The sequence below is a fragment of the Ovis canadensis genome, chromosome 1, assembly GCF_042477335.2.
Source record: "Ovis canadensis isolate MfBH-ARS-UI-01 breed Bighorn chromosome 1, ARS-UI_OviCan_v2, whole genome shotgun sequence".
NCBI classification, from domain to species: Eukaryota; Metazoa; Chordata; class Mammalia; order Artiodactyla; family Bovidae; genus Ovis; species Ovis canadensis.
In genome coordinates, this window is record NC_091245.1 from 8,610,285 (window position 1) to 8,631,144 (window position 20,860).

Below are 20,860 nucleotides of genomic sequence, written 5' to 3' on the forward strand. Positions count from 1 at the left end.
CTCTACCATGTACGTGTATCATTTATTTAAAACTTAATTCAATGTTTTTGAGAAAGAAATATAATCTATCATTATTTTACTCAGTCCATTATGAATATTATTGCTTGGATACATGATTGCCTAAGAATATGTGATTGCCTAAACACAGGTGGAAGAACAGTCTTCATCATAAAATCTAGGGCAGTCCAAGAGAACGGGGCTTGTAATACATAATGGTGTTGCTAAGTTGAAACTTTATTAAGAAACCTAGATGGGAAAGAAATATAATTAAAAATAGAAATGAAAATAGGGTAGAAAGATGCAGTTCAACAGTGTCCTCTAGAAAATCGATCAAGGGTTTGTTTAAGCTCTTAGGTGTTTACCTAGGAGAGGAATTGCTGGGTCGGATGGTACTTCCATGTTTAACTTTTTGAGGAGCTACCAGACTGTTCCCACATCAGCTGCACCACTTTACATTCCTATGAGCAATGTGTTAAGATTCTAATGCCTCCATATCCTCATCAACACTGAAGGAGTCTTTTGGGCCTAGAAAAGAAAACAACAGTTTCAAAGGCCCTCACTGAATCATCTAACTTCGGAGAAAGCAAAACAGAAATTTAGGTCCCGCCCTGATGCTCCAGGCCAGTTGCATCTATCTGGGACTTATCACCCCCTGTCCAGAAACCTTCCACCCCTACACCTGCACAGAAGACTTCTGTTGAGGTTGTTTTTCCTCTTTCTGCCTCGGCCTGAACTATACCTTACATTCTTGGTGCTGAAACCCGGGAAGGGGCGAGGCAGTCGTCTCACTCTCTCTCACTCTCCCTCCCTCTCATCGCTTTCCCTTTTCCTGGAGTCTGGGAGCTCGAACATCCTCTGAGCTCATTTTTCTGCCAGGGCTCAAGTTCCCTTCGGTGAGGCCTAGTGCCTTCATGGCCTAGTGCCTTCGTGAGAGTTGCAAGCCTTGGGCTAAGGCTTTATTGATGCTTTGCGTACCCCCAGGCCTCGGCTCTACTCCCTTTCCCTCTCTCTTTCTCTGACGACCTCCGGAATAGGTAACTCTTGCCATTAGACTGCTCTACATGCAACACTCCACTCAAGCTGGCCCCTAGATTAAGGTAAGATCCGGACGGTGTTCTAGAGGCGCCCTAGAACTCAGTCCTCTCCGGGTCCCGGGGACCCCTGGCCCAGGGCCACTCTGTAGGCAACAGTGGGGAACGCTCCACCTCAACACAGAGCTCTCTCCTCATAACTCCTATTGTGACTACGGCTGAGGACTCGCGCTCTCAGTAGGAGCCTCTGCTTGCCTTTCAAGTATGGGGTCTGGCCCATCTACCCCAAAAGATGCCCCTCTGACCTGTGTTCTCAAAAATGTCAAGCCACTCTCACTCACTGAGCTCAGAGCTGACCGATTAAAACAACTCTGTACACAGATTTGGCCTCAGTACCAATTAGACAATCAAGACCGCTGGCCTGAAGCTGGCACATTTGACTTTAACAGTCGTCAAAATCTCACCGACTTCCTTAGACGGAATGGCAAGTGGTCGGAGGTCCCCTATGCCCAAGCCTTTTTGGGCCCTTCGGAGCAGGCCCTCCCTATGCAAGGCCTGCTCCACCCACGAGGTCCTTCTCTGAACCTTGCTCCCAAGCAAAAGGGCTCTTCTTCCTCAACTAACTGCACCCCCAGAGTTCGACCCTGTGAACGAGCCTCCTCCCTACCGACCACCCCGCCAACCCCCTCTTTCCCCTTCATCCAACTCACCTACTGGCCCGGAAACCTCTCCTGACTCCCCCTCAACCCCGCTACCCCATCTCCCCGACTCCCCCTCCCCTCTTCCTTACTCCCCCCTCCTGCCACAGGGTCAGTACCCAACACATGTTCCCCTGAGAGAGGGGGCAGGACCAGAGGGCCCCACCCGAATCCATGTGCCATCTTCATTGTCAGATATGAGCCAGATAGAAGAAAAGTTAGGATAATTTTCTGAAAATCCTACCAGATACAGAAAAGAATTCCTGAGACTCTCCCAGGCCTATAACCTCACATGGAGTGACGTATATTATATCCTAAATGCCACTCTCACCCCTGATGAAAAAGACCGTATCTGGCAAGCGGCAAAAGCCCATGCTGATCATTTGTGTAACCAAGACTGGGATAGCCCAGTTGCTGATGAGGCGGTGCCTCAGTTAGATTCCCACTGGACTTACCAGCCCGGTGACCCAGGTATCAGGAGACTCAGTCATATGATTACCTGCATTCTAGAAGGAATGCAGAAAAATACTCATATCCATGTCACTTATGATAAAGTCAGGGAAATCACCCAAGGGGCAGATGAAAATCCAGCCTTATTCTTGGCACGCCTCGCAGAGGCAGCCCAGAAGTAGACCAACCTAGACATCACCACCCCTGCTGGGTTACTATACCTTCACGTTCAATTCATCAGCCAGTCCGCCCCTGACATCAGACGCAAACTTCGAAAACTAGAAAAGGGCCCTGAGACCCCCCAAAGAGACCTTCTAGAAGTAGCCTTCAAGGTGTTCAATAATAGGGAGGAGGAGGCTAAGAGAGAAAAAGAATGTGAGAGAAAAGCTAAATATGCCTTTTTGGCGGCAGCAAATAAGGGAAGAGATCAGCCTGGCCCAAGTCATCCCAGAATGGGGCTTAAGACCCGCCCCCAGACCCTGCTTCCTATGCAACCAGTCAGGACACTGGGCAAAGGCATGCCCAAACTCGTGGCACCCCCACAAAAGCGTGCCCAGCCTGTGGCTAATTGGGACACTGGAAGATGGATTGTCCCCAGGGATGCCCTGGCACCCCTGGGGAGGTCCCCACCTCCCAGACCTGGAGAGTAGAATGTCCACAGGGACACCCTGGAGCCTCTGGGAAATCCCCACTTCTCCCCAGAACCCCAGCCCAACCCTACGAGAGTTGTTCCAATGACAGGGCCTGGGATCCAGCACCCTAGCCCGTGTCCTGAACATGAGCTTGGAACTTAGGGTAGACGGAGTAGTGGCTGGAAAAAAGACCTCTTTTATGGTAGACACTGGAGCCACTTTCTCTCTCTTAACTTCCTACTCTGGCCCAACTCAAGACTCAGAACTCACAACCAAGGGGGTCTCTGGAGTTCCCCTAAGGCCAAAAATCAGCCCTCCGTTACTCTGTCAATTTGGAAAATCAACTCTTATACACTCATTCCTCATAATGCTTCAGTACCCGATGGCACTCCTAGGGAGAGATTTGCTATCCAAATTGGGGGCCTTTATTACCATAGCCCCCCTCAATACAGTCTATATTCTGCAGATGGTACCTGGACGGTCCCTATCCCTCACCCCTGACCTTCCCTTGGATCTACCCTCCTTAGACCCCCAAGTCTGGGACACTGATCACCCATCCATAGCCAAACATCATCCCCCCAGTCCACATTACCCTAAAAGACCCCTTGAAAATAATCACCCAACAACAGTACTCTCTCATCCCGGAGGCCCACAAGGGACTTAAGCTTATCATAGACCGTCTTCTTCAAGCCTCTATCCTAATTCCTACCCATTCACCCCACAACACCCCTATTCTGGCAGTAAGGAAGGGACCAAGCTCTTGGAGACTGGTCCAGGATCTGCAAAAAGTCAATGAGGCCATCACATCAACATTCCCAGCAGTCCCTGACCCTTACACCCTTCTGTTCACCATACCCCCGACTGCAACCCACTTCACCGTATTAGATCTCAAAGATGCCTTTTTCACCATCCCACTCCACCTCCTCTCCCAACCCCTTTTCACCTTCACCTGACAAGACCGCAAGACTCACGTTTCCCAATAACTAACATGAAGAGTTCTCCCCCAGGGGTTCAGAGACAGCCCCCACTTTTTTGGACAGGCTTTACAAAAGGACCTACAGACCCTCGACCTAGCCCTGAGCCATCTCCTCCAGTACATAGATGACCTCTTCCTTTGTAGCCCAACCCGAAAACTCTGCCTCCTTGGGGCCCTGGGATCCTGGGGTTATCAGGTATCCCAATCTAAGGCCCAAATAGCCCAGACAAACGTCACCCAGCTGGGGCTCTCCATATCCCATCAACAAAGAACTATTCCCCCAGATAAAATCCAGGCCTTAATTAACTGTCCACTTCCAAAAACAAAAAGGGAGCTCCTGTCTATCCTCAGCCTCCTAAACTTTTCCGTATCTGGATCCCTAACTTCTCCCTCATTGCAAAGCCACTTTATGAGGCAACTGAAGGATATCTGGATGAGCCCCTCTTTAATCCCTCTTCGCTGGCCAATCTTCACCAGCTCACCCAGAGCCTCCTCTGAGTGCCAACTCTCCACCTGCCAGATCACACCAGACCATTCTTTCTCTTTGCCCATTCCAACCAAGGACAGGCCCTGGGAATTCTGTGTCAGCGGGCCAGAGACACCTGGGCTCCCATAGCCTATCTGTCAAAACAGCTGGACATGGTGACCGAGGGGTGGCCTCCCTGCATACATGCCATGGCCGCTATCGCAGCCCTCGTACCTGAAGCAAATAAACTCTCTAGACATGCCCCTTTAACAGTCTGTTCTCCACACACCTTCTGGGACTTACTATCACATCGGGCTTTCCTCTCCCTTCCCCCTTCCAGGGTTCAGGTCCTACATGCCTTTCTCCTCGACCCTCAGCTCTCATTCTCCCCCTGCTCTCCCCTCAACCCCACCAGCTTATTACCCATGTCCTCTACAACAGACCCCCTCCTGCATAGCTGCAGCCTAACAGTAGATCTTACCCAAAACCCCTTCCAACATTTAACAGATCAGCCCATCCTAGACCCAGACACCCCACACTGGTTTACTGATGGCAATTCTCAAAAATCCCCACCCTTTGCAGCAGGATGTGCCATCATCCAGGGGGACCTTTGTCACAATTATGGGACCCAGAGAATTGAGGCTTCACCTCTGCCATCTCACACCACTTCCCAACAGGCAGAACTGATAGCTCTCACCAGAGCTTTAACTCTGGCTAAAACTCTAAGGGTTAACATCCACACAGACTCCAAATATGCCTATAACATACTTCACTCAAACATCCTAATATGGAGAGAAAGAGGTTTCCTAACCCAAAAGGAAGCCCCCATTATTAATTCAGACCTGATCCACAAATACTAGAGGCTACACTCTTACCAAACAAAGCCGCCATCCTCCACTATAGGGGACATCAAAAGGGAAGTTTCGTATCAGCCTACAACAACGCTGCAGACCAGCAGGCGAAGGAGATAGCACTGTCCCATCCCTCCCTCCAGTCCCCTGTCATCTTAGCTCTGACTCCTCCAGACCCTCCCACCACCAGAGAAATCCTCTTATCTACACTCACTTTTTCATCCCTCATCCAAGATACTCCAACAGTTCCTCTGTAACCACTTCCCCATATCCAATGCTGACCAACAATATTTAGATAATCTTACCCGCTCCTGTCAAACATGCCAATGTACTGACCTCAATTCCAACCTTAAACCGACATCCCTTCTAACCTATCAAATGCGAGGCAGCCTCTCAGCACAGGATTGGCAAATAGACTTTACTCATATGCCCCTGGTCCGGAGAGTCAGATACTTCCTGGTCCTTATGGACACCTTTTTGGGATGGGTAGAAGCATTTCCCAGTACAAACAAAAGAGTCCATACAGTGGCCCAAATCCTCCTCACAGAAATTATCCCCAGGTTTGGCCTGCCTTTATCCCTACAGTCTGATAATGGCCTGGAATTTACATCCAAGGTCACCCAACAACTTGTCCAGTTCTTACAGATACCCTGGAAATTTCACATTCCCTACTGTCCCCAGTCCTCAGGAAAGGTAGAAAGGATGAATAGAATAAAGAAACCCTTACCAAACTAACCCTCGAAGTACATTTGGATTGGACTAAACTTTTGCCAATTGTTCTCAGAATACGGGCTTTGCCCAGAAAGCCCCTGGGGCTGAGCCCCTTTGAGGTGATGTATGGAAGGCCCATGCTCCCTCCTGGACGCCCCCCTGAACCTCCTCCATACCAAGCTTCTTACACTCCCCTCTGCTGGCGGAACTCCCCAATGCCCTCTGGAAATACGTCAACTACAACTTGCCTGCCCCTGACCCTCAAGCCTCCCTGCCCCCTTTACAAATTGGGGACATGGTCTATCTGTCTGATAATCCCCAGGGTGACCTAACCCCAAAGTGGCAGGGACCATTCAAAATCATCCACCTTACCCCAACTGCAGCTAAACTCGAGAAGGTCACCTCCTGGGTACAACTTTCTCGCCTAAAACGGGGTCAACTCCTAGCCTGCGCTGCCCTCCTTAAATGACACCTATCAAGTCTCCCTCATAGGACCCACCTCCTTAAAATTCACCCAGCGACGACCTCTGTCAACCATCCGAGAGGACACTGAATGACTGGACTCTCTTCAACCTACAACTGTTCCTGACCCAACTACTACTACAAGACCTCTGGACCAGCGCCCCAACAGGAACCTCCTTCAAAGACCTGACCACACTGGTGTCTCAACTGTGGCTCCAGGGAACCTTCTACAACCTGACTCCAGATGAAACTGATTTCTCTACTCTCATTCTCTACATCATTCTACATCCTAATGAACACTGTTCCTCCTCAGATTCAAACAACCACCAACTTGGGGCCTTTTTCCCCTCTTCCTGACTGGTCTCTCCCTGTCTCTCTAACCATAATAGCACTCTTAATCTTAATCCTTGCTATAGGCCTAGTAACTGTCTCCCCTCAGGACTGGCCACCTACCCTTCGTCTTTCTGTGGGTATCACCTGCGTTGCCAGCTGGGTTCTACACCTAGGGTGCTATTTCCTCTGCACTGCCTAACTAACAGCCCCATGACTCCTCGGTTCCTTATCCCCGCTGCACTCCCCAGCCCTCTGGCTACTCCCTGCCCCTGCTCTGACGTTTATTCCTATGTACATTCCTCATGTTATAACACAGCTCCAAAACCACGCACCATGAACCTCGGGGGTGGAAAGTCCAAATCCCTACTCGCTGTTAAAGTATAAAAGAGAGGGAGTTACATGAGTACCTGCCATAAGCCAAATGGAAGAAACATATGTTTCTATCCCATTACCCACTGGAGGTGCTCAGATGGGGGTGGGGTACTAGATCAAAATCGGGAAAAGAAACAAGAATAAGTCATCAAGAACATAATTTTCTGGTTACAGGCGACCCCTGAGCCTTATAAGCACCTAGACCTCCTTTCCCAATTACAGCCTCTCCTAAAACCTCCCTCTGGCAACCAACACCTTACCCACCTCAACTCTTGCCTCCAACTCTTCCAGTACACATAACACACATCCCAGTGTTGGATACACATCACTGTCTCCCTCACTGCACACAGCAATTCCCTACCCTCAGCCTGGCTGTCGCAGGGCAGCTATACCTCCCCTTCCCAACAGAAAACTGCACAACACATTGGGACAGTCTCTGACAATGTCCTACTCTCAGCCTCTTCAAACCTAACCTGTATTAAATACTCTAGTCCCAACTATACTGGTCTTACAAACTCCGCTCCCTCCTTCTGTTCCACTTGGGTTCTCTGGAACAGCACAAATAATTGCACCAATTCGGGAATCTTCATTCTCTGTGGGACCTATACATAGTCATGTCTCCCCTTGAACCCCCCACCCCGGGACCTTGCATCTTGGTCTTCCTGACCCCGGGCCTAACATTCCTCAAAGGAAAAGAAGTAGAACAAATAGTCTACCCCCAAGGGAACTCTCCCACAGGAAAAGACAAGCTGTCATAGCCCCCCTCCTGATTGGGACTGGCATAGCAGCAGCCCTAGGCACTGGGATTGGAGGCATCTCGACCTCTGCCCATTTCTACTACAAGCTGTCCCAAGAACTTAATGAAAACATGGAGCAAGTAGTAGAGTCCTTCGTTTCAATCTAAAGACAAATTAACTCGTTAGCTTCTGTGGCCCTACAAAATAGGTGAGCCCTGGACCTACTCACCGCAGAAAAGGGAGGGACCTGCCTTTTCCTAGGAGAGGACTGCTGCTATTTTGTTAATGAAATGGGCATAGTCCAGGGCAGAGTCAAAGAACTTAGAGACAGAATCGAACACTGCAGAAAAGAGTTACAAAACCTTTACAGTCCCCAAAACCTGTTCCAACAGGTCCTCCCTTGGTTGCTCCCTTTCCTGGCACCACTGGTACTTATCATTCTATTCCTTTCATTTGGACCCTATCTCTTCAATCTCTTTCAAAGGTTTCTCCAAGAACGGTTTCAGGCCATCTCTCAAGATCAGGTCAAGACCATTCTTCTTCTTGAGAGCCTCACCCCAAGCTCAGAAAAAGGAGACCCTGGGCCCTAAGACAATCCTCCATTCCAGACCCAAAATCGTCGCCCTTATCCAGTAGGAAGTAGCCAGAGAGATACAGCACCCTTTTTCCCATTTTTTTATGATTTCAGGGTCTGAAATGAAGGAGTCTTTTGGGCCTAGAAAAGAAAACAACAGTTTCAAAGGCCCTCACTGAATCATCTAACTTCGGAGAAAGCAAAACAGAACTTTAGGTCCCGCCCTGATGCTCCAGGCCAGTTGCATCTATCTGGGACTTATCACCCCCTGTCCAGAAACCTTCCACCCCTACACCTGCACAGAAGACTTATCACCCCCTGCCCAACTACAAATGCCATCTCAACTAAAGAATACCCCAAACATCCTGCCTGATTAACGTTTCCCTTATAGCTTCCACAAACCTCCCTATAAATATGGAGCCTCCCTGATCCCTCTCGGGCTCAGCCTGGTCGTTAGGCCGACTGTCTCCCCTCCTTGCCTGAATAAAGGTAACCTACTTCTGTTGAGGTCGTCTTTACTCTTTCTGCCTCGGCCTGAACTATACCTTACAAACACCAGCTAGTGTGTCTTTTTAAATAACAGCCATGCCAGAGGGTGTGAAGTGGTACCTAACTGTGGTTTTGATTGGCGTTTGATACAATGATGGCTAATGATGTTGAGCACCTCTGCCTGTGCTTATTGGCCACGGGAGCTGGACTTCAGCCTGGAGGCAATGGTAAGATTTCAAACTGCTTTAGACAAGGGAGTGATCTTACATGATTTGCTTTTTAGGAAATCCTTCTTTGGGCTTCAGGAGAAAAGGGGTAGAAAGTGAGTCTATTATTTTCCAGGTGAGAGAGGGCAAGCAATAGGATGAATAGGATTGGGAGAGCAAACTGGGGAGGAGTTGAGAGTGTCCCAGTTTAAAGTAGTCTGAACTGATTTCCACAGCCTCTGTGACTGTTTTCTGGGTTCCTCTTTCAGACCCTAATCTCCTATAGGGCGGGGACAATTGATTCATTCATATTGCAAAACTGTATTGTGTTCCTGCCTTGTGCCAGAAACTTGGGATGCTTCGTGGATGAAACAGAGATCCCAGTCTTGTGAAGTTTCTGTTCTAGCAGGGATGAGTGGGTTATTATTATTGCCCCAAACCAAATAGTCATCACTAGGGCTGAGACCTGTCCAAGGACCTGACAAGGATAGCCTTATGTGACCTCACAAATGCCCACAAATGCCTTGTACTGTAAAACCTGTGAGGCTGACGATGACGCCCCTGTGTGAGAGATGTTGACGTGGAGTGGGAAGGCTGTGGATACGTGCTCACTCCAGCCCCTATGGGCTGCTGGTGTAAGCAGGTGTCATGTGTGTACGTAGAACCAAAGCTGGCACAGGATGGGGCTTCCCAGGTGGTGCTAGTGGTAAAGAATCTGCCTGTCAGTGCAAGAGATGGGTTTGATCCCTGGGCTAGGAAGACCCCCTGGAGTAGGCAGTGGCAACTCACTCTGGTATTCTTGCCCAGAAAACTCCACGGACAGAGGAACCTGGAAGGCTACAGTCTGTGGAGTTGCAAAGAGTCAGACTGAGCATGTACATGCCCTGGCACAGGACAGGGGAGTGGGGAGGAGAAGGGGGACCCCAGCATCTGCTTAAGAATTCTTCTCCATCCTCAGCCACTCAGTGCGGGCCCAAACACACACACCCACCAGCAACACCAGTTCCCAAACATCTTTGTAATAATAACAGCAAATACTTCAGTGGCTCTTCCAAAGTGCTAGACACTCTTTAAGTACCCTACAATAATTTTTAAATGTTTTGTAAATTGTATCTACAGACTCTATTGCTTACAATACAAATTACAACTATCCATTCATTCAATCCTCACGACATCCCCATGACATAGACACTATTACCATCCCATTGTACAGATGGGGAAACCGAGTTCACTCAACCCTCCAGTGTCTGAGCTGGAGCTAGAAACACTTCTAACCCCGTGCAATACTGCCTCCAAGAGGAGTTCTGGAAAATGCCATCTCCCTGCATCTCATGACATTTCCAGTGATGCCTCACGTAGTTAGCTGGCCCACTGGACCCTCTTCTATCTCCAAACTAGCAGCGACCTCCAACTGGCCTAGTGGGAAGAGAACTGAATCAGCAGTCAAAAACTCAGAATCTGGTGGTAGGTCCACTCCTAAGAGGTGTGGGAAAAAAAGTGAAAGTGAAAGTCGCTCAGTTGTGTCTGACTCTTTGAGACCCCATGGGCTATACTGTCCATGGAATGTTCCAGGCCAGAGTACTGAAGTGGGTAGCCTTTCCTTTCTCCAGGGGATCTTCCCAAACCAGGGTTCGAACCCAGGTCTCCCTCATTACAGGTGGATTCTTTACCAGCTGAGCCACAAGGGAAGCCCAAGAATACTGGGATGGGTAGCCTAACCCTTCTCCAGCAGATCTTCCCAAGCCAGGAATCGAACCAGGGTTTCCTGCATTGCAGGCAGAGTCTTTACCAACTGAGCTATGTGCATCTTTGGGTAAAAATCCACCTTCCTAGGTACTCTCCCCACCTGGCAAGAAGGGAGCTGTAGGGGTGTCTCGTGGTCCCGCTGTCTCCAGGGAGGGGGCTGAACAAGGACCTGACTCCTGGGGGAGGGAAAGGTCTTCAGCACAACCCAGTCTGACCCATGGCATCAGGCAATCAGACAGAGGACAGTGTTCGATGGTTGAACTTCAAGAAGCTGCCATTTCAGAGGTCAAAAATAGAGGCATAGCAGCGATTCAGAAAGTCCCACCTGAAGCTACAGCAGCTGCTGCTGTTTGTGGCCTTGTGGGTGCTGAGCCCAGAGAAAAACATCTTATAACTGACACTCACTTGTTTCCACATGGCATCTCAGAAGCAGGGATGCTGAGAAGTAGATCAGGGAGGCAGCAGGTGGATTTGGCCTGGCTCTGCTGGATTCCAGAACCTGCAGTCCTAACCACTGGGACTGCCCAGCAAAAGACATACAGCCAGGACCCTGAGGCCTGAAAGCCTTGCTCAGAAAAAGGCCAGCAGTAGAGGATCCCTGCCTGCCTCTCTCCCTCTCCCATTGGGAACATAACCTCACAGGCACCATCCAGATCCAGGGGCCCTGCCACCAGCATTCACTTGCCCACTTTCAGAAGATGCTTTCACAGTTTATAAATCCTGTGTGTCCCTTCTGTGTGCCAAGAAACAGGTGAACAAATGGGTCCTAGTCCCTGCCCTCCGGGAGCCCAAAACAATGAGAGCCAGTAAATCTGGGGAGCAGGAGAGAGGACCCTGCAGCCTTCCCAGAGGAAGAGCCTTGACTTTGGGGCAGGTTGGGGTAGAACATTTGCTCCTGGCTACCATGTTGAAATAATGCCCCTCTCCAAAGCAGGCAGCAGTGGGCACCTCATCTGCCAACAACACTGGCAGAGCCAGGCAGTGGGGCAGGAGCCTGAAGCTTGGGCAGCCTCTCCTAAAAAGACCACACTTCCAGAGGACCCCAACACTTCTGCTCAGGTCCAGCTTGCCAAGATTCCCATCCCAAAATGAGAGGACATCTCTCCACACCCTGCCCCTGAGCATCGATCTGCAAGTTCAGACCATTGATAAATCATGGGCAGAATTAGGGGCTCTCCTGAGATGAGCCTTCTCCCCATGTTTCCCATCTGACATGTCCTCTGGACACCCTGAGAACAGAGCAGATGCTGTTATCTAGGGGTTGAGGGGCCATGAGCTGGCCGGATCTTTAAAATCACCATGGCCTTGAGCATCCCCAAGAATCCCACCCTCACTCCACGATTACCTGGTACAGAAGAGCTCTGACTTATGCCAACAAAGAAACAGGTGGATCAACTAGTTGAGAAAGTTGTGCCTCGAGGAGCGTGTTCCAATTTGGATCCCAAGGATCTGGGTGGGAAGACAGGGGTGTGAGCAGAGGCCGTGGGGACCTAGCTTCTAGAACAGGGCAACTCTCTTATCCTCCATCCTCACCTGGAGCCTCAAGGCCGCCTCTGTCGAGCTTGTGCCTATAAACACCTACGGGAGGCAGGGACCTCTCCGCCCACTCACCTGCTCCCAGTGTGCAGGCCCAGCCTTGACCTAGTTAGGATGCTGCCTCTCATGAGTCAGGAAGCAATCTGCCTAGTTCGCTCCACAGTCTTGCTGAATCAGAATGAGCCACAGGAAGCCTGAGCCAAGCTCGCCCCTTGAATGAAACTAGGGCCCGGGAGGGTCTGGAAGGGCAGCAATAGGGAAGTGGAGGGGTTGGAGCTTGGGAGGACACAGCTCCCCTTCGGGCTCTGCAGCTGGGTGAGTGGGACTTCCTGACCTCTTGGGACCTCAGTTTCCTCCTCTGAAAAATTAAAATAGCACAGTGGGCTCCAAGCTTGCATGAGTGCAGACCAGACACCTCGTGGGCTACTATCACCCAGAATCCAGAGTGTTTCTAGATGGACCTAGAGATTATCAGACCACATGAAGTCAGACAGAGAGAGACAAGTATCCTATGATATTGCTTACAAGTGAAATATTTTTTTAAAAGGGTACAAATGATCTTATCCACAAAACGAATACAAAATAGAGTTACAAACATAGAGTACACGCTTATGATTTCCAGGGTGTAAGGGAGTGGAGAGGGATAAATTGGGAGATTGGGATTGACATATACATGCAACTATATATGAAATATAAAGTATATAAACTTGGTGTGTATTAAGTCGCTTCACTTGTGTCTGACTCCATGGACCGTAGCCTGCTAGGCTCCTCTGTCCATGGGGATCTTCCAGACCCAGCAATCGCACCCATGTCTCTTGTCCCTTGGTAGCTCAGTTGGTAAAGAATCTACCATTGGTAAAGAATGCAGAAGACCCATTTGATTCCTGGGTCGGGCAGATCTGCTGGAGAAGGGATAGGCTACCTACTCCAGTATTCTTGGGCTTCCTGGTTGACTCAGACAGTAAAGAATCCACCTACAATGTGGGAGACCTGGGTTCGATCTGTGGGTTTGGAAGATACCCTGGAGAAGGGAATGGCTACCCACTCCAGTATTCTGGCCTGGAGAATTCCATGGACTGAATAGCCCATGGGGTTGCAAAGAGTCGGACGCGATTGAGCAACTGTCACAGCTCATGTCTCCTGTATTGGCAGGTGGGTTCTTTACCATTAGAGCCACCTAGGAAGCCATTTAGAAATAGATATATATAGATATAATATATAAACTTCATATAAAATATATAAAAATACAAATATATATTAATCAGTTCAGTTCAGTCGTTCAGTCATGTCCAACTCTTTGTGACCTCATGGACTGCAGCACACCAGGCCTCCCTGTCCATCACCAACTCTCAGAGCTTACTCAAACTCATGTCCATCGAGTTGGTGATACCATCCAACTATCTCATCCTCTGTCGTCCCCTTCTCCTCCTGCCTTCAATTTTCCCCAGCATCAGGGTCTTTTCCAGTGAGTCAGTTCTTCACATCAGGTGACCAAAGTATTGGAGTTTCAGCTTCAGCATCAGTCCTTCCAGTGAATATTCAGGACTGATTTCCTTTAGGATGGACTGGTTGGATCTCCTCACAGTCCAAGGAACTCTCAAGAGTCTTCTCCAACACCACAGTTCAAAAGCATCAGTTCTTCAGTGCTTAGCCTTCTTTATTGTCCAACTCTCACATCTGTAACGACTACTGGAAAAACCATAGCTTTGACTAGACACACCTTTGTCGACAAAGTAATATCTCTGCTTTTTAATATGCTGTCAAAGTTGGTCATAGCTTTTCTTCCAAAGAGAAAGCATCTTTTTATTTCATGGCTGCAGTCACCATCTGCGGTGATTTTGGAGCCCAAAACAATAAAGTCTGTCACTGTTTCCACTGTTTCCCCATGAATTTACCATGAAGTGATGGGACCGGATGCCATGATCTTAGTTTTCTGAATGTTGAGTTCTAAGCGAACTTTTTCACTCTCCTCTTTAATTTTCATCAAGAGGCTTTTTAGTTCCTCTTTGCTTTCTGTCATAAGGTGGTATCATCTGCATATCTGAGGTTACTGATATTTCTCCCAGAAATCTGATTCCAGCTGGTGCTTCATCCAGCCCAATGCTTCTCATGATGTATTCTGTATATAAGTAAATAAGCAGGGTGACAATATACAGCCTTGCAGTACTCCTTTCAAAATTTAAAACCAGTCTGATGTTCCACGTCCAGTTCTAACTATTGCTTCTTGACCTGCATACAGATTTCTCAGGAGGCAGGTCAGGTGGTCTGGTATTCCCATCTCTTGAAGAATTTCCCACAGTTTGTTGTGATCCATATAGTCAAAGGCTTTGGCATAGTCAATAAAGCAGAAGTAGATGTTTTTCTGGAACTCTCTGGCTTTTTCGATGATCCAGTGGATGTTAGCAACTTGATGTCTGGTTCCTCTGCCTTCTCTATATCCAGCTTCAACATCTGGAAGTTCTTGGTTCATGTACCTTTGAAGCCTGGCTTGGAGAATTTTGAGCATTACTTTGCTAGCATGTGAGATGAGTGCAATTGTGCGGTATTCTGAACATCCTTCTTTGGCATTGCCTTTCCTTGGGATGGAATGAAAACTGACCTTTTCCATTCCTGTCGCCACTTCTGAGTTTTCCAAATTTGCTGGCATATTGAGTGCAGCACTTTAACAGCATCATCTCTGCATATAATTTATAAAATAGATAAGTAATAAAGACCTACTGTATAGCACAGGGAACTCTACTGAATACCCTGTAATAACCTACATGGGAAAAGTAGCTACAAATGACAGATATATGTAAATATATAACTGAGTCACTTTGCTTCACACCTGAAACTAACGCAACACTGTAAATAAACCAGACTCCAGTGAAAAAGAATTTTTAGACAAAGAGCATTTCTGATGCATCACTGATGAGCCATAAGTGCTTTTCGTCAGTCAAGTGAATGGCTGGTGCCACCTTCCCAGGCAGAGCCGATGATGTGAGGATTACATGTGAAAAGTCATCCACATCTCTTAGCCCAGCATCTGGCATATGGCAGGGACCCGCTAGATGCTAGTGCCAGGCAAGGAGCCCTTTCCTTCTGTACCCACCGCAACCAAGCCTAAGGCTCCATGGGCCATGAAGATGAGTCATTTGCTGGCCCAAGCCAGAAGATATAACCCTTATCACCCCAGTTCATAACCATTATAGGGGAGGCTGCAGGAATTAGAAATGTCAAAAGGCAGCCCCATTCAGGTCAAAGTGCTTTCTTGCCTCAGTCTAGACCCGGGGTGAGGGCAGTCTCTGTAATGCCTCTGGACACACAGAGGAGGGAGTCCCCCTCCCTTCTCTGGACACAGTCCTTTCTCAGCATCTTTAGCTCACAGTCAAGTGCAGACATACCTTGTCACCTCTCTCCTGGGAGGTCAGCTCCTGGTTCTGGGCCCTCTTGTCCCTGCTCTGGTCTGGCCTCTCATTAGTTCTCAAAGACAAGGTCACCTGGCTTCAAAGTTTATCTTTGAAAGCCCCACCCAAAATCCAGCCCACATGAAGGTCCAGTGAACTCGCACCTCCAGCTCTGATTCACTCTCCACCGGACGTTCACGAATCCCCTTGAAGTGGATGCCTTTACCTTCTTGTTTTTCTCCTGCTAATTCACTGGGATGCAGAAAGGGGTTCTTTAAAATGCGTTAAGTGCAGGAGTAATGACTCATTGCAGAAACTGTGACATATCAATAAAATGGGGTATTGCTGTTTAGTCACCCAGTCATGTCTGACTCTTGCTTCCTCGTGGACTGTAGCCCGCCAGGCTCTTCTGTCCATGGGATTCTCCAGGCAAGAATTCTGGAGTGGGTTGCCATTTCCTTCTCCGGGAGATCTTGCCAACTCAGTTATTAAACCTTCGTCTCTTGCAGGGGCAGGTAGATTCTTTACCACTGAGCCAACAGGGAAGCCCAAGGCACCAATTAATTAAAATCATGCTTTGAAGACTAGACAATGTGTGATGCTGGGATGGTGTAAAGTATAAAAAATAGGATACATGACAGTATATAAGACAGGATCCCACTCTTGTAAATGTGTATATTGTCTACTCAAAATTAACATTAAAAATAAAAAAAACCCTATGAAAAATATGTATTGCTACACTGCCAAAACTTAGCATGGTACTTGGAATAAAATAGATATTTAGTAAATGTCTGTTGAATTTAGAATGAATAAATAAATATTTTCAGTAATTAATGTTTACCAGGAGAATGACCAATGATGTTTATTTACTTCCTTGTACTGTTTCAGGCACACATGGATTTTATTATTAGGTTAAAAATAATGGTAAATATAAAGTGAAAGGCTTTAAATGTGGCTGGATAATGCCTATTAACTTCATTCTGGCCAGATCATCAAGTAGGGAAATAGGCTTTCAAAAGGGCCTAAAGAACCTGTAAAAATGGACTTGACTCAGCATGCAAATTCAGCTTACATTTGGCTCCAAAGGACTGACTGATGAAGGGTTCAAAAGTATTTGTTCAACACATCTTATGTAGCCACGCTCACTTGGGCAGGAGATGGAGAGGGAGACCACAGAGATGCTCCCAGAGCTCCGAGCGCTTCTTATTTATGTGGGGAAACCAGCTGAGCCCACAGGGAACAGAGGCCAGTGAAGACGGGGGTACGGCGGTGCCAGGCGGAGAGAGGCGAGGGGAGAGGCGAGGACAGAAGGAGGCCTGGAGACTTCCTGGGCCCGGCCCGGGCCGGGAGGACCCAACTGTACACGGCAAAGCTGGAAGACCTCAGCAGGCGAGCACAGAGCACCCAGCGGGCTCCTCTGCTGGAGAAGGTGGGAGAGGATGCCCAGAGACGAGCTTGTATGGAGACGGTGGGTGCAGGGGGCGCCTGGCTTGGCAGGGCCATCAGAGCTTTGAATGTAGTCCGTTTCCTCTCTGCTGGCTTTCGTGACTCTCCTCTCTCTTTCATGTTCTGCAATCCCAGTACGGCTCGTCCAGGCATGAATTTATTTACCTCGTCTAGGACTCAGCACAGTTTCTCAAACTCAGAACGTGTGTCTTTCTTCAGTTCTGAAAAATCCCTCAGTCATTCATGCTTTGAACGCTGCCTTTTTCCCAACCTCTCTTCTCTCCTTCAGAACAGCCTATTAAATGCAAATTGAGTTTTCTTGATTTAGTCACCAAATGTCTTTTGATTTATTTTTCATCTCTTTGCCTCCTGGTGCTTTATTCTGTGTGATTTTCTCAGATATACCTTCCAAATTACTAAATCTAAAATCGTGCCTAGCTAAGATTTTTTTTAATGCAATGTTTTTTATTTCTGTGATTTCTACTTAGTTCTTTGAATTCACTTTTTTTTAAAAAAAATTAATTTCCTCAGCACTAAAAAGAAATGAACCAACAAGTCTTTGAAAAGACATGGAGGGACCTTAAATATATATTACTAAGTGAAAGCAGCCAGTCTGAAAAGGCTACATACTGTATAATTCCAACTATATGACATTCAGGAAAAGGCAGATTAGGGAGACAGTAAAAAGGCCAGTGGTTGCCAGGCCTCACGGAAACAGGGGTAGGTAATGAATGGGAGAGGCATGGATGATTTTTAGGGCAGTGAAAATACTCTGTATGATATCATATGATAGACATATGTCATTATTCATTTGTCCAAGCCTATGCAAAACCAAGTGTGAACTATAAAGTAAACTATGCACTTGGGGGTGATTATGACATGTCAGTGCAGGTTCATCAGTGATAACAAAGGCCCTGCTCTGGCAGGGTGGAAGGTTGATAATGGGGGAGGCTGTGCATGAATGGGGGCCAAAAGGCATATGGGAACTTTCTGTACTTTCCACTGGATCTTGCTGTGAACCTAAAATTGATCTAGAAAGTAACATCTTAGCTTTAAAAACATGATTTCTTATTCTTGTTTTATAGATTTTATTCCTTTATTTCTTTAAGCACCTAAGGATACTTATTTTTTAAGTCTTTTATATTCTAGTACTTCCATTTCCCCATGGGTCAACTCTCTTATTGTTGTGGGATACTTTCCTTCATATTGGACTTGCCCAGATATTTTATAATTTTGTGTGTGTGAGCTCACCCTCAGTGGGGACACCCTTCTGGGTGTGGTGGTGGAGTTGTTCCCACTAGTGCCCCGGATTGTGAATGCCTTCCCTAGGTGTCCCTGTGTAAGTCTCAAGGGTTCACTGTTTCTCAACTGTCTCTCTCAGTTTCTATCTTAGACTTTCTGTTCTCCGTGAGTGGTGAAAGTTTGGGCTACATGTGCAAAACCAAATTATCCTCAGTTTCTAGAGGATTTTATTTCTATTCATGGCCTGTACATTTTAAAAAAATTTCTGAGCCATAATTTCTCTCTAAACTTCTTGCTGTGTTCAGGTCCAAAGGCTTTGACTCTTATCCCCTCATAGCTGTTAAATTAAAAGATCAACATGGAAGTGAGAGTCCCTCTGGCCATGCAAGTAACAGTCCCTAAAAAATGATACATCTGAGGTAGATATAGAATGACTTAAGAATAACGTATTTATTTAAGGCACTGGACATGAAAGATTATTTATCTTTCTTGCTCTTGGGACCAAATATATATTTATATCACATATATATGATTTTATATTTTTTCCAGCATTTCTGTGTGTCTAGGAAATTTCATGTGATCTTGGACAAGCTACTAATATTTAATGTTTACATGTCTGGCCTTCTCATCATAGGACTTTAATGATGACTAAACAAGACAATTCATGTAAGGTGCTTAGAACAAAACCTGGCCTGGGTGCAGTCAATAAATATTATAGCAATAATTCCTGCTTCAGCTCACTTCTTTTTCTTGACCAGAACTGGATGCCCACCTCTATATACTTCAAATATTTTTTAAAATAACCACAACATTTTTTTTAACCTCAATCTTTTAACTGCCTCTCCCTCCCCCACCCCCAACAGCAAACTCAATACAGTAACTTATTAATCTTAAAAGAAGTCCTCTTACAATGAATTAAAATTACTACACTTGAATATTCAACTTCTGCTAATGAACAATTATAACAACTACTTTAAAATAATTGGTTTATGATGATTAAATCCATGAATGATTTACCAAAAATTGTTGCCCAGAAATCATGCAAAGATGAGCAGAAATTGTATGCACCTAACAGAAGCAGAAGATATCAACAAGAGGTGGCAAAAATACACAGAAGAACTATACAAAAAAAATCTTCATGACCCAGATAACCATGATGGTGTGATCACCCACCTGGAACCAGACATCCTGGAATGCAAAGTCAAATGGGCCTTAGGAAGCATCACTATGAACAAAGCTAGTGGAGGTGATGGAATTTCAGGTGAGCTTTTTCAAATCCTAAAAGATGATGCTATGAAAGTGTTGCACTCAATATGCCAGCAAATTCGGGAAACTCAGCAGTGGCCACAGGACTGGAAAATGTCAGTTTTCATTCCAATCCCAAAGAAAGGCAATGCCAAAGAATGTTCATGCTACTGCACAATTACACTAATCTCACCTGCTAGGAAAGTATTGCTCAAAATTCTCCAAGCCAGGCTTCAAAGGTACATGAACCAAGAACTTCCAGGTGTTGAAGCTGCATTTAGAGAAGGCAGAGGAACCAGAGATCAAATTGCCACCATCCACTGGATCATTGAAAAGGAAAAGAGAGTTCCAGAAAAACATCGGCTTTATTGACTATGCCAAAGCCTTTGACTGTGGATCACAACAATCTGTGGGAAATTCTTCAAGAGATGGGAATACCAGACCACCTGACCTGCCTCCTAAGAAATCTATATGCAGGTCAAGAAGCAACAGTTAGAACCGGATGTAGAACAACAGACTAGTTCCAAATCGAGAAAGGAGTACATCAAGGCTGTATATTGTCACCCTGCTAATTTAACTTCTATGCAGAGTACATCATGAGAAATGTTGGGCTGGAAGAAGCACAAGCTGGAATCAAGATTGCCAGGAGAAATATCAGTAACCTCAGATATGCAAATGACACCACCCTTATGGCAGAAAGTGAAGAGGAACTAAAAAGCCTCTTGATGAAAAAGAAAGAGGAGAGTGGAAAAGTTGACTTAACACTCAACATTCAGAAAACTAAGATCATGACATCCGGTCCCATGACTTCATGGCAAACAGATGGGGAAACAATGGAAATAGTGGGAGACTTTATTTTGGGAGGGCTTCAAAATCAGTGCAGATGGTGACTGCAGCTATGAAATTAAAAGATGCTTGCTCCTTGGAATAAAAGCTGTGACCAACCTAGACAGCATATTAAAAAGCAGAGACATTCCTTTACCAACAAAGGTCCATCAAGTCAAAGCTATGGTGTTTCCAGTAGTCATGTGTGGGTGTAAGAGTTGAACTATAAAGAAAGCTGAGTGCTGAAGAATTGATGCTTTTGAACTATGGTGTTGAAGAGGACTCTTGAGAGTTCCTTGAACTGTGAGGAGATCCAACCAGTCCATCCTAAAGGAAATCAGTCCTGAATATTCATTGGAAGGACTGATGCTGAAGCTGAGACTCCAAAACTTTGGCCACCTGATTCAAAGAACTGACTTATTGGAAAAGACCCTGATGCTGGAAAG

At 46.7% G+C, this 20,860-nt stretch overlaps 1 protein-coding gene across 6 annotated transcripts in view; it reads right to left on the reverse strand.

The window, feature by feature from the left end:
• The window catches only part of NEU2 (neuraminidase 2), a 49,453-nt gene that overhangs the window by 17,931 nt on the left and 10,662 nt on the right, over positions 1–20,860 (reverse strand). Inside the window, exons 2-3 of one of the 6 annotated variants that reach the window (XM_069585348.1) lie at positions 12,080–12,183; positions 363–525 (exon numbers count right to left, since the gene is read on the reverse strand). The exons of 3 other annotated variants lie outside the window; for them this stretch is intronic. The gene's annotated coding sequence lies outside the window, so the exon portion shown is untranslated. The remainder of the gene's footprint in view (positions 1–362; positions 526–12,079; positions 12,184–20,860) is intronic. 2 more of the 6 variants (XR_011256103.1, XM_069585358.1) reach the window with 2 other exon arrangements.